Here is a 13740-nt window from a genome sequence, read left to right as displayed (position 1 = left end):
TCTGAGAACTAGACACCCGGGGGAGTCCAGGGTGGTATGGCATGCGTGGGTCCCCCAATGTTTTCCTACCCAGAAACCCCTGCAAACCTGAAATTTTGGTCAAAAAACCCACTTTTCCATACTTTTTTGGGTGGGATGAGCTACGGCGCAAAAACAAAAGGTAGTCTTTTTGTCCGAATCGTGCTAAATTTCACTGGGAAATTGAGGTGCGACCATGCTGCGTTTTGCGCTGTTTCATGTCGCAGCCACTATGCCTACCCACGCAAGTGAGGTACCATTTTTTTCGGGAGACCTGGGGGCACGCTGGGTGGGTGGAAATTTGTTGATCCACACAGATTCCAGAACTTTCCACCACAGAAATGTGAGGAAAATGTGTTTTTTTGGTCACATTTTTATGTTTGCAAGGGATTCTGGGTAACAAAACCTGGGGGTGGGCAGGCGAGTCACCCCATCCTGAATTGCCCTGGGTGTCTAGTTTTCAAAAATGTATAGGTTTGCTAGGTTTCCCTAGGTGCTGGCAGAGCTACGGCGCAAAAACAAAAGGTAGTCTTTTTGTCCGAATCGTGCTAAATTTCACTGGGAAATTGAGGTGCGACCATGCTGCGTTTTGCGCTGTTTCATGTCGCAGCCACTATGCCTACCCACGCAAGTGAGGTACCATTTTTTTCGGGAGACCTGGGGGCACGCTGGGTGGGTGGAAATTTGTTGATCCACGCAGATTCCAGAACTTTCCACCACAGAAATGTGAGGAAAATGTGTTTTTTTGGTCAAATTTTTATGTTTTCAAGGGATTCTGGGTAACAAAACCTGGGGGTAGGCAGGCGAGTCACCCCATCCTGAATTCCCCTGGGTGTCTAGTTTTCAAAAATGTATAGGTTTGCTAGGTTTCCCTAGGTGCTGGCAGAGCTACGGCGCAAAAACAAAAGGTAGTCTTTTTGTCCGAATCGTGCTAAATTTCACTGGGAAATTGAGGTGCGACCATGCTGCGTTTTGCGCTTTTTCATGTCGCAGCCACTATTCCTACCCACGCAAGTGAGGTACCATTTGTTTTGGGAGACCTGGGGGCACGCTGGGTGGGTAGAAATTTGTTGATCCACGCAGATTCCAGAACTTTCCACCACAGAAATGTGAGGAAAATGTGTTTTTTTGGTCAAATTTTTATGTTTGCAAGGGATTCTGGGTAACAAAACCTGGGGGTGGGCAGGCGAGTCACCCCATCCTGAATTGCCCTGGGTGTCTAGTTTTCAAAAATGTATAGGTTTGCTAGGTTTCCCTAGGTGCTGGCAGAGCTACGGCGCAAAAACAAAAGGTAGTCCTTTTGTCCAAATCGTGCTAAATTTCACTGGGAAATTGAGGTGCGACCATGCTGCGTTTTGCGCTGTTTCATGTCGCAGCCACTATGCCTACCCACGCAAGTGAGGTACCATTTTTTTCGGGAGACCTGGGGGCACGCTGGGTGGGTGGAAATTTGTTGATCCACGCAGATTCCAGAACTTTCCACCACAGAAATGTGAGGAAAATGTGTTTTTTTGGTCAAATTTTTATGTTTTCAAGGGATTCTGGGTAACAAAACCTGGGGGTAGGCAGGCGAGTCACCCCATCCTGAATTTCCCTGGGTGTCTAGTTTTCAAAAATGTATAGGTTTGCTAGGTTTCCCTAGGTGCTGGCAGAGCTACGGCGCAAAAACAAAAGGTAGTCTTTTTGTCCGAATCGTGCTAAATTTCACTGGGAAATTGAGGTGCGACCATGCTGCGTTTTGCGCTGTTTCATGTCGCAGCCACTATGCCTACCCACGCAAGTGAGGTACCATTTTTTTCGGGAGACCTGGGGGCACGCTGGGTGGGTGGAAATTTGTTGATCCACACAGATTCCAGAACTTTCCACCACAGAAATGTGAGGAAAATGTGTTTTTTTGGTCAAATTTTTATGTTTGCAAGGGATTCTGGGTAACAAAACCTGGGGGTGGGCAGGCGAGTCACCCCATCCTGAATTGCCCTGGGTGTCTAGTTTTCAAAAATGTATAGGTTTGCTAGGTTTCCCTAGGTGCTGGCAGAGCTACGGCGCAAAAACAAAAGGTAGTCTTTTTGTCCGAATCGTGCTAAATTTCACTGGGAAATTGAGGTGCGACCATGCTGCGTTTTGCGCTGTTTCATGTCGCAGCCACTATGCCTACCCACGCAAGTGAGGTACCATTTTTTTCGGGAGACCTGGGGGCACGCTGGGTGGGTGGAAATTTGTTGATCCACGCAGATTCCAGAACTTTCCACCACAGAAATGTGAGGAAAATGTGTTTTTTTGGTCAAATTTTTATGTTTTCAAGGGATTCTGGGTAACAAAACCTGGGGGTAGGCAGGCGAGTCACCCCATCCTGAATTCCCCTGGGTGTCTAGTTTTCAAAAATGTATAGGTTTGCTAGGTTTCCCTAGGTGCTGGCAGAGCTACGGCGCAAAAACAAAAGGTAGTCTTTTTGTCCGAATCGTGCTAAATTTCACTGGGAAATTGAGGTGCGACCATGCTGCGTTTTGCGCTGTTTCATGTCGCAGCCACTATTCCTACCCACGCAAGTGAGGTACCATTTGTTTTGGGAGACCTGGGGGCACGCTGGGTGGGTGGAAATTTGTTGATCCACGCAGATTCCAGAACTTTCCACCACAGAAATGTGAGGAAAATGTGTTTTTTTGGTCAAATTTTTATGTTTGCAAGGGATTCTGGGTAACAAAACCTGGGGGTGGGCAGGCGAGTCACCCCATCCTGAATTGCCCTGGGTGTCTAGTTTTCAAAAATGTATAGGTTTGCTAGGTTTCCCTAGGTGCTGGCAGAGCTACGGCGCAAAAACAAAAGGTAGTCTTTTTGTCCAAATCGTGCTAAATTTCACTGGGAAATTGAGGTGCAACCATGCTGCGTTTTGCGCTGTTTCATGTCGCAGCCACTATGCCTACCCACGCAAGTGAGGTACCATTTTTTTTGGGAGACCTGGGGGCACGCTGGGTGGGTGGAAATTTGTTGATCCACGCAGATTCCAGAACTTTCCACCACAGAAATGTGAGGAAAATGTGTTTTTTTGGTCAAATGTTTATGTTTGAAAGGGATTCTGGGTAACAAAACCTGGGGGTGGGCAGGCGAGTCACCCCATCCTGAATTGCCCTGGGTGTCTAGTTTTCAAAAATGTATAGGTTTGCTAGGTTTCCCTAGGTGCTGGCAGAGCTACGGCGCAAAAACAAAAGGTAGTCTTTTTGTCCAAATCGTGCTAAATTTCACTGGGAAATTGAGGTGCGACCATGCTGCGTTTTGCGCTGTTTCATGTCGCAGCCACTATGCCTACCCACGCAAGTGAGGTACCATTTTTTTTGGGAGACCTGGGGGCACGCTGGGTGGGTGGAAATTTGTTGATCCACGCAGATTCCAGAACTTTCCACCACAGAAATGTGAGGAAAATGTGTTTTTTTGGTCAAATTTTTATGTTTGCAAGGGATTCTGGGTAACAAAACCTGGGGGTGGGCAGGCGAGTCACCCCATCCTGAATTGCCCTGGGTGTCTAGTTTTCAAAAATGTATAGGTTTGCTAGGTTTCCCTAGGTGCTGGCAGAGCTACGGCGCAAAAACAAAAGGTAGTCTTTTTGTCCAAATCGTGCTAAATTTCACTGGGAAATTGAGGTGCGACCATGCTGCGTTTTGCGCTGTTTCATGTCGCAGCCACTATGCCTACCCACGCAAGTGAGGTACCATTTTTTTCGGGAGACCTGGGGGCACGCTGGGTGGGTGGAAATTTGTTGATCCACGCAGATTCCAGAACTTTCCACCACAGAAATGTGAGGAAAATGTGGTTTTTTGGTCAAATTGTTATGTTTTCAAGGGATTCTGGGTAACAAAACCTGGGGGTAGGCAGGCGAGTCACCCCATCCTGAATTCCCCTGGGTGTCTAGTTTTCAAAAATGTATAGGTTTGCTAGGTTTCCCTAGGTGCTGGCAGAGCTACGGCGCAAAAACAAAAGGTAGTCTTTTTGTCCAAATCGTGCTAAATTTCACTGGGAAATTGAGGTGCGACCATGCTGCGTTTTGCACTGTTTCATGTCGCAGCCACTATGCCTACCCACGCAAGTGAGGTACCATTTTTTTTGGGAGACCTGGGGGCACGCTGGGTGGGTGGAAATTTGTTGATCCACGCAGATTCCAGAACTTTCCACCACAGAAATGTGAGGAAAATGTGTTTTTTTGGTCAAATTTTTATGTTTTCAAGGGATTCTGGGTAACAAAACCTGGGGGTGGGCAGGCGAGTCACCCCATCCTGAATTGCCCTGGGTGTCTAGGTTTCAAAAATGTATAGGTTTGCTAGGTTTCCCTAGGTGCTGGCAGAGCTACGGCGCAAAAACAAAAGGTAGTCTTTTTGTCCGAATCGTGCTAAATTTCACTGGGAAATTGAGGTGCGACCATGCTGCGTTTTGCGCTGTTTCATGTCGCAGCCACTATGCCTACCCACGCAAGTGAGGTACCATTGTTTTTGGGAGACCTGGGGGCACGCTGGGTGGGTGGAAATTTGTTGATCCACGCAGATTCCAGAACTTTCCACCACAGAAATGTGAGGAAAATGTGTTTTTTTGGTCAAATTTTTATGTTTGCAAGGGATTCTGGGTAACAAAACCTGGGGGTGGGCAGGCGAGTCACCCCATCCTGAATTGCCCTGGGTGTCTAGTTTTCAAAAATGTATAGGTTTGCTAGGTTTCCCTAGGTGCTGGCAGAGCTACGGCGCAAAAACAAAAGGTAGTCTTTTTGTCCAAATCGTGCTAAATTTCACTGGGAAATTGAGGTGCGACCATGCTGCGTTTTGCACTGTTTCATGTCGCAGCCACTATGCCTACCCACGCAAGTGAGGTACCATTTTTTTTGGGAGACCTGGGGGCACGCTGGGTGGGTGGAAATTTGTTGATCCACGCAGATTCCAGAACTTTCCACCACAGAAATGTGAGGAAAATGTGTTTTTTTGGTCAAATTTTTATGTTTTCAAGGGATTCTGGGTAACAAAACCTGGGGGTGGGCAGGCGAGTCACCCGATCCTGAATTGCCCTGGGTGTCTAGGTTTCAAAAATGTATAGGTTTGCTAGGTTTCCCTAGGTGCTGGCAGAGCTACGGCGCAAAAACAAAAGGTAGTCTTTTTGTCCGAATCGTGCTAAATTTCACTGGGAAATTGAGGTGCGACCATGCTGCGTTTTGTGCTGTTTCATGTCGCAGCCACTATGCCTACCCACGCAAGTGAGGTACCATTTGTTTTGGGAGACCTGGGGGCACGCTGGGTGGGTGGAAATTTGTTGATCCACGCAGATTCCAGAACTTTCCACCACAGAAATGTGAGGAAAATGTGTTTTTTAGGTCAAATTTTTATGTTTGCAAGGGATTCTGGGTAACAAAACCTGGGGGTGGGCAGGCGAGTCACCCCATCCTGAATTGCCCTGGGTGTCTAGTTTTCAAAAATGTATAGGTTTGCTAGGTTTCCCTAGGTGCTGGCAGAGCTACGGCGCAAAAACAAAAGGTAGTCTTTTTGTCCAAATCGTGCTAAATTTCACTGGGAAATTGAGGTGCGACCATGCTGCGTTTTGCGCTGTTTCATGTCGCAGCCACTATGCCTACCCACGCAAGTGAGGTACCATTTTTTTTGGGAGACCTGGGGGCACGCTGGGTGGGTGGAAATTTGTTGATCCACGCATATTCCAGAACTTTCCACCACAGAAATGTGAGGAAAATGTGTTTTTTTGGTCAAATTTTTATGTTTGAAAGGGATTCTGGGTAACAAAACCTGGGGGTGGGCAGGCGAGTCACCCCATCCTGAATTGCCCTGGGTGTCTAGTTTTCAAAAATGTATAGGTTTGCTAGGTTTCCCTAGGTGCTGGCAGAGCTACGGCGCAAAAACAAAAGGTAGTCTTTTTGTCCAAATCGTGCTAAATTTCACTGGGAAATTGAGGTGCGACCATGCTGCGTTTTGCGCTGTTTCATGTCGCAGCCACTATGCCTACCCACGCAAGTGAGGTACCATTTTTTTTGGGAGACCTGGGGGCACGCTGGGTGGGTGGAAATTTGTTGATCCACGCAGATTCCAGAACTTTCCACCACAGAAATGTGAGGAAAATGTGTTTTTTTGGTCAAATGTTTATGTTTGCAAGGGATTCTGGGTAACAAAACCTGGGGGTGGGCAGGCGAGTCACCCCATCCTGAATTGCCCTGGGTGTCTAGTTTTCAAAAATGTATAGGTTTGCTAGGTTTCCCTAGGTGCTGGCAGAGCTACGGCGCAAAAACAAAAGGTAGTCTTTTTGTCCAAATCGTGCTAAATTTCACTGGGAAATTGAGGTGCGACCATGCTGCGTTTTGCACTGTTTCATGTCGCAGCCACTATGCCTACCCACGCAAGTGAGGTACCATTTTTTTCGGGAGACCTGGGGGCACGCTGGGTGGGTGGAAATTTGTTGATCCACGCAGATTCCAGAACTTTCCACCACAGAAATGTGAGGAAAATGTGGTTTTTTGGTCAAATTTTTATGTTTTCAAGGGATTCTGGGTAACAAAACCTGGGGGTAGGCAGGCGAGTCACCCCATCCTGAATTCCCCTGGGTGTCTAGTTTTCAAAAATGTATAGGTTTGCTAGGTTTCCCTAGGTGCTGGCAGAGCTACGGCGCAAAAACAAAAGGTAGTCTTTTTGTCCGGATCGTGCTAAATTTCACTGGGAAATTGAGGTGCGACCATGCTGCGTTTTGCGCTGTTTCATGTCGCAGCCACTATGCCTACCCACGCAAGTGAGGTATCATTTTTTTCGGGAGACCTGGGGGCACGCTGGGTGGGTGGAAATTTGTTGATCCACGCAGATTCCAGAACTTTCCACCACAGAAATGTGAGGAAAATGTGTTTTTTTGGTCAAGTTTTTATGTTTGCAAGGGATTCTGGGTAACAAAACCTGGGGGTGGGCAGGCGAGTCACCCCATCCTGAATTGCCCTGGGTGTCTAGTTTTCAAAAATGTATAGGTTTGCTAGGTTTCTCTAGGTGCTGGCAGAGCTACGGCGCAAAAACAAAAGGTAGTCTTTTTGTCCAAATCGTGCTAAATTTCACTGGGAAATTGAGGTGCGACCATGCTGCGTTTTGCACTGTTTCATGTCGCAGCCACTATGCCTACCCACGCAAGTGAGGTACCATTTTTTTTGGGAGACCTGGGGGCACGCTGGGTGGGTGGAAATTTGTTGATCCACGCAGATTCCAGAACTTTCCACCACAGAAATGTGAGGAAAATGTGTTTTTTTGGTCAAATTTTTATGTTTTCAAGGGATTCTGGGTAACAAAACCTGGGGGTGGGCAGGCGAGTCACCCCATCCTGAATTGCCCTGGGTGTCTAGGTTTCAAAAATGTATAGGTTTGCTAGGTTTCCCTAGGTGCTGGCAGAGCTACGGCGCAAAAACAAAAGGTAGTCTTTTTGTCCGAATCGTGCTAAATTTCACTGGGAAATTGAGGTGCGACCATGCTGCGTTTTGCGCTGTTTCATGTCGCAGCCACTATGCCTACCCACGCAAGTGAGGTACCATTGTTTTTGGGAGACCTGGGGGCACGCTGGGTGGGTGGAAATTTGTTGATCCACGCAGATTCCAGAACTTTCCACCACAGAAATGTGAGGAAAATGTGTTTTTTTGGTCAAATTTTTATGTTTGCAAGGGATTCTGGGTAACAAAACCTGGGGGTGGGCAGGCGAGTCACCCCATCCTGAATTGCCCTGGGTGTCTAGTTTTCAAAAATGTATAGGTTTGCTAGGTTTCCCTAGGTGCTGGCAGAGCTACGGCGCAAAAACAAAAGGTAGTCTTTTTGTCCAAATCGTGCTAAATTTCACTGGGAAATTGAGGTGCGACCATGCTGCGTTTTGCGCTGTTTCATGTCGCAGCCACTATGCCTACCCACGCAAGTGAGGTACCATTTTTTTCGGGAGACCTGGGGGCACGCTGGGTGGGTGGAAATTTGTTGATCCACGCAGATTCCAGAACTTTCCACCACAGAAATGTGAGGAAAATGTGGTTTTTTGGTCAAATTTTTATGTTTTCAAGGGATTCTGGGTAACAAAACCTGGGGGTAGGCAGGCGAGTCACCCCATCCTGAATTCCCCTGGGTGTCTAGTTTTCAAAAATGTATAGGTTTGCTAGGTTTCCCTAGGTGCTGGCAGAGCTACGGCGCAAAAACAAAAGGTAGTCTTTTTGTCCGGATCGTGCTAAATTTCACTGGGAAATTGAGGTGCGACCATGCTGCGTTTTGCGCTGTTTCATGTCGCAGCCACTATGCCTACCCACGCAAGTGAGGTATCATTTTTTTCGGGAGACCTGGGGGCACGCTGGGTGGGTGGAAATTTGTTGATCCACGCAGATTCCAGAACTTTCCACCACAGAAATGTGAGGAAAATGTGTTTTTTTGGTCAAGTTTTTATGTTTGCAAGGGATTCTGGGTAACAAAACCTGGGGGTGGGCAGGCGAGTCACCCCATCCTGAATTGCCCTGGGTGTCTAGTTTTCAAAAATGTATAGGTTTGCTAGGTTTCTCTAGGTGCTGGCAGAGCTACGGCGCAAAAACAAAAGGTAGTCTTTTTGTCCAAATCGTGCTAAATTTCACTGGGAAATTGAGGTGCGACCATGCTGCGTTTTGCACTGTTTCATGTCGCAGCCACTATGCCTACCCACGCAAGTGAGGTACCATTTTTTTTGGGAGACCTGGGGGCACGCTGGGTGGGTGGAAATTTGTTGATCCACGCAGATTCCAGAACTTTCCACCACAGAAATGTGAGGAAAATGTGTTTTTTTGGTCAAATTTTTATGTTTTCAAGGGATTCTGGGTAACAAAACCTGGGGGTGGGCAGGCGAGTCACCCCATCCTGAATTGCCCTGGGTGTCTAGGTTTCAAAAATGTATAGGTTTGCTAGGTTTCCCTAGGTGCTGGCAGAGCTACGGCGCAAAAACAAAAGGTAGTCTTTTTGTCCGAATCGTGCTAAATTTCACTGGGAAATTGAGGTGCGACCATGCTGCGTTTTGCGCTGTTTCATGTCGCAGCCACTATGCCTACCCACGCAAGTGAGGTACCATTGTTTTTGGGAGACCTGGGGGCACGCTGGGTGGGTGGAAATTTGTTGATCCACGCAGATTCCAGAACTTTCCACCACAGAAATGTGAGGAAAATGTGTTTTTTTGGTCAAATTTTTATGTTTGCAAGGGATTCTGGGTAACAAAACCTGGGGGTGGGCAGGCGAGTCACCCCATCCTGAATTGCCCTGGGTGTCTAGTTTTCAAAAATGTATAGGTTTGCTAGGTTTCCCTAGGTGCTGGCAGAGCTACGGCGCAAAAACAAAAGGTAGTCTTTTTGTCCAAATCGTGCTAAATTTCACTGGGAAATTGAGGTGCGACCATGCTGCGTTTTGCGCTGTTTCATGTCGCAGCCACTATGCCTACCCACGCAAGTGAGGTACCATTTTTTACGGGAGACCTGGGGCCACACTGGGTGAGTGGAAATTTGTTGATCCACGCAGATTCCAGAACTTTCCACCACAGAAATGTGAGGAAAATGTGTTTTTTTGGTCAAATTTTTATGTTTTCAAGGGATTCTGGGTAACAAAACCTGGGGGTAGGCAGGCGAGTCACCCCATCCTGAATTCCCCTGGGTGTCTATTTTTCAAAAATGTATAGGTTTGCTAGGTTTCCCTAGGTGCTGGCAGAGCTACGGCGCAAAAACAAAAGGTAGTCTTTTTGTCCGAATCGTGCTAAATTTCACTGGGAAATTGAGGTGCGACCATGCTGCGTTTTGCGCTGTTTCATGTCGCAGCCACTATGCCTACCCACGCAAGTGAGGTACCATTTTTTTCGGGAGACCTGGGGCCACGCTGGGTGAGTAAAAATTTGTTGATCCACGCAGATTCCAGAACTTTCCACCACAGAAATGTGAGGAAAATGTGTTTTTTTTATCAAATTTCTATGTTTTCAAGGGATTCTGGGTAACAAACCCTGAGGGTAGGCAGGCGAGTCACCCCATCCTGAATTCCCCTTGGTGTCTAGTTTTCAAAAATGTATAGGTTTCCTAGGTTTCCCTAGGTGCCGGCAGAGCTAGGGTGCAAAAACTACAGGTAGGCACTTTGCCAAAAAAGGGTCAATTTGTAACTGCTAAATTTAGGTGTGACCACGTTGCATTTTGCGCCGTTTCCTGTCGCAGGCACAAGGCCGACCCACACAAGTGAGGTACCGTTTTTATCGGGACACTTGGGGTAATTCAGATTTGTAAATCAACTGTTATTACCAATTGAGCTTTCATGGATTTCTCCCTTTGAATGAAAGACATTGTGTAAAAAAAAAATCTTTATGAAAAATGACCAATAATTCTCATGCTAGTATGAGTATTCCCAACTTTGAAAATGTGCAATTATATACTGTTTCTGAACTCTATAATTTGTACCCAATTCAGAAATACATAGGTGTCTTTCATACAGATTATTCCATGTATACATTTTCCAAGACAAAGTGCACTATACCCAGTAAATGAAAAAATACCATTGCAAGTTGCTGCTCAGTTTTTGGATCTGGGTTCGTCGGGTTCTTGGTGAAACTACAAGTCCTATATATCCCCACAACCAGGAAGGTCTAACGGATGTAACGGTATATTGCTTTCCAAGAGCTGTCAAAATTAGAAAAAGTTATAGGTGAAAACGTTGAGACAAAAGGCTGTTTTTTTCAACAAAATTTCAAATATTCCAATATCTAACTGTTAGTTTCTATAACGAAACCTTCATGGATTTAGACAAATGACCCCTTTCTGAATTCAGAATTTTTTCTACTTTTCGAAAATGTAAAGCTTTCCAGGATCCATTATAGCTTTCAAACTCATTTCTACCATTAACTGGAAGGAGGTGGAAAGCTCTAAAAATAGCAAAAATAGGCTATGTCCCAGAAAAATGCCAAAACTGAGTGAAAAATTTCGGTTCTCTGACAAAAGTCTGTCATTCCCTGAAAGCTGAGAAAATGGAGATTTCAGCCCCACAAACCCTTTTGTGATACCATTTTCAGGGAAACACCCAGAGGCTTTCATTTGCAGCCCGTTTTTCCCATTTTTCTGAAAAAAACAAAAAAATCACTATATTTTGGTTAATTTCTGGGCCCCCTCCAAGGGAATCCACAAACCCTGGGCGCCTTTAGAATCCACATGATGTTGGAAGAAAAGGACGCAAATTTGGCGTGGATACCTTATGTGGTCAAAAAGTTACAAGGGCCTAAGCGCGCACTACTCCAAAACGCCAAAAAAAGCCTCAGCACAGGAGGGGAAAAGGCCTAGCAGCGAAGGGGTTAATAACTGTGCATCAAATGCACTACGCAATACACAGGGTAATAATCAAAATGTGGAAACTTGTCTTATGATAGCATTGAGTCAGTTAACCAGTCCATCACTACCATGACAGTTAGACTGGAAAACATCGAGTTAGGCCTAAAGAAAATTCTTAAAAAACAGTCTAGTCATACAAAAGGAAATTATACATAATATAGGGGTTCCTAGTACATTACTGCAATCTGGAAGTGTGAACCTAATACAATAATAATAATAAAAGAAGGCTAACTGGTGAAAGGAATATGGAAAAGGGAAAATGGGACTAGGACACAGCTAACATCCCCAATTACTAGGGACGATGCAACATCAATCAGGGGAGAAGTGATGAAAGAAAAATCTATAGGAAGAACAAGAAATTACTAGAGTGAATGTTAGCTCTACCGCTGGCCGCTAAACCATATACGGTAATCTCAGCTAATGTTCCAGTTCCTTTCTTCAGGGAAAAATGAAACCTTGATTCCTTTATGGTACAAGGCCATACACTATTCAGGAAGCAGAACAAAACTGACTAATGTAATATAAAAATTAGGTCAGCATGCGCAAAAGTAACAGATCTATAATTTATCCTTACATCCAATCAGGATACATAAATGTAGGGCTGCCTGTTCCTTAAGGGGAGGGGCAGTACGTGACTAACAGCATGTGACACACTTTGATTCTGTATATCTCTTTTTTTTATTTTCCTTCAAATACCATTAAAGCCAAATTTGACATACACTGATGAAGTGTTGTCTGTCTTTCTGTGAAATTTAGTGTCAAAGCAAATCTACCCAACTGTTTGCAGGATACACATCGTCATGTATATCCCTTCACAACACAGGTAAACTTGTAATAGTATCAAAAGCAACAACATAAACGCAAAACGCACATGTTAAACCATCAGATATACTTGCGGTATATCAAGCACAAAAAACATAGACAAGACAATAGCATATGTAAAAGAGCGGCGACGCACACACTTCAAGTCCTTTACTTTATGCACTGTGAACCTGCAGCCCAAAACTCAATATTTGGGCTTGCTTAATTTATCAGGTTTAAAATCCTTACCAAGGAAATCAAAAGGGGGGAGTAAAGAGGTGATGCCGGTGGGCACCGAGGTGGGCACGTCCTCCTCTTATCAGGGTTGTAGGTTAATCAAAAAGGGCCACCTCACAATGGGTGGGTGTATATCCGGATGTCATTGGAATACACCTTCTTTGTTAAAATACCCCTCACACACCAAAAGGGCCCTTGGTGTCATGCTTCATCATCGGGGTCTTCCCGTCCCGCTGCGGGGCGGGGCAGTGCTGCGACAAGCGGATATGCTGGAGCACCTTTAGGTGAAGGTGCTATGTGTTGGGAGTGAGTGTCAGTGGGGTCAGGAGTGATATAAGAGTGAACATTAAAAAATACCTGGCCTAGTGGAAAAAAGAAATTTTATTAAACACTGGCTGGTATTATTAAAAGAAAAGTGAAGCGGAGAGATGGAGCTATTTAATGGGTTCTCTCTCCTATGTGGGTCAACATGTTTCGAGGCGCGGGGCCTCTTCGTCAGGACCTAGGGGAAGATCCCCCTGTCACTCACTAGTGTTTCTCCACAAAGGTAGAAAAGGTGTATATACAAGAAAAGTGAAAAAAAGGTAAACTATGTGTGTAACTACAATTAATAATTACGACACAATTAAGCTTCCACACTCATAATGTAGTATGCTTATCAATGGAGGAGTCAATGCCCCATGAGCCAGCTTGAGACAGAAGGGTAAGGTGGGGTCACAATGGTCCCCTCGCACGCTCGTGCTTCCTCCTTCGTCTGCGGCTTCCGTGGATAAAATCCTTACCCCCTTTTTGACAGTAGATCACCAATTAGTGGATATCTGTTGTCAAATACAACTTTCAGACACACAGAACCAGCAAGAACAATTCATGATAGAACCAAATACACAAACATGAAAAACGCATGGACATTTCTTTCCAAAGGAGTTACGCAAAAACACATCTCATTTCAACCAACCAAACTCACGTGTCTTGTCAGCCTTAAAATCACCCAGAACAATCCATGAATGATCTGTGGGCAGAAGCAAAAAAAAAAAATACACAACACACAAAAGAGAGACATTTCTCATAACAAACAGACATCAATTATAACGTTTAATCAGAAGACAAAACATAATACACATGAACAAACACAAAAATAAATTTCCATTACTTAACTGTTACCATCTTGTCAGTCAGCTTGCAACATTAAGCCATTTTAACTTTCCAAAAGTAAAATTCTTTCACTGACACTCCATGTTCTCTTTGCGCCACAATTGTTCTCACTTAGGCATGTAGCCTTCAAAATTTCAATAAAAAGCTTCGTCTTATTTTCTGTCTAAGACTTAATGCAATGCTTC

This window comes from Lissotriton helveticus, chromosome 4_1, assembly GCF_964261635.1.
Source record: "Lissotriton helveticus chromosome 4_1, aLisHel1.1, whole genome shotgun sequence".
Taxonomy (NCBI): Eukaryota; Metazoa; Chordata; class Amphibia; order Caudata; family Salamandridae; genus Lissotriton; species Lissotriton helveticus.
The sequence above is the reverse complement of the archived record's forward strand: the minus strand, read 5'-3'. Positions refer to the sequence as shown.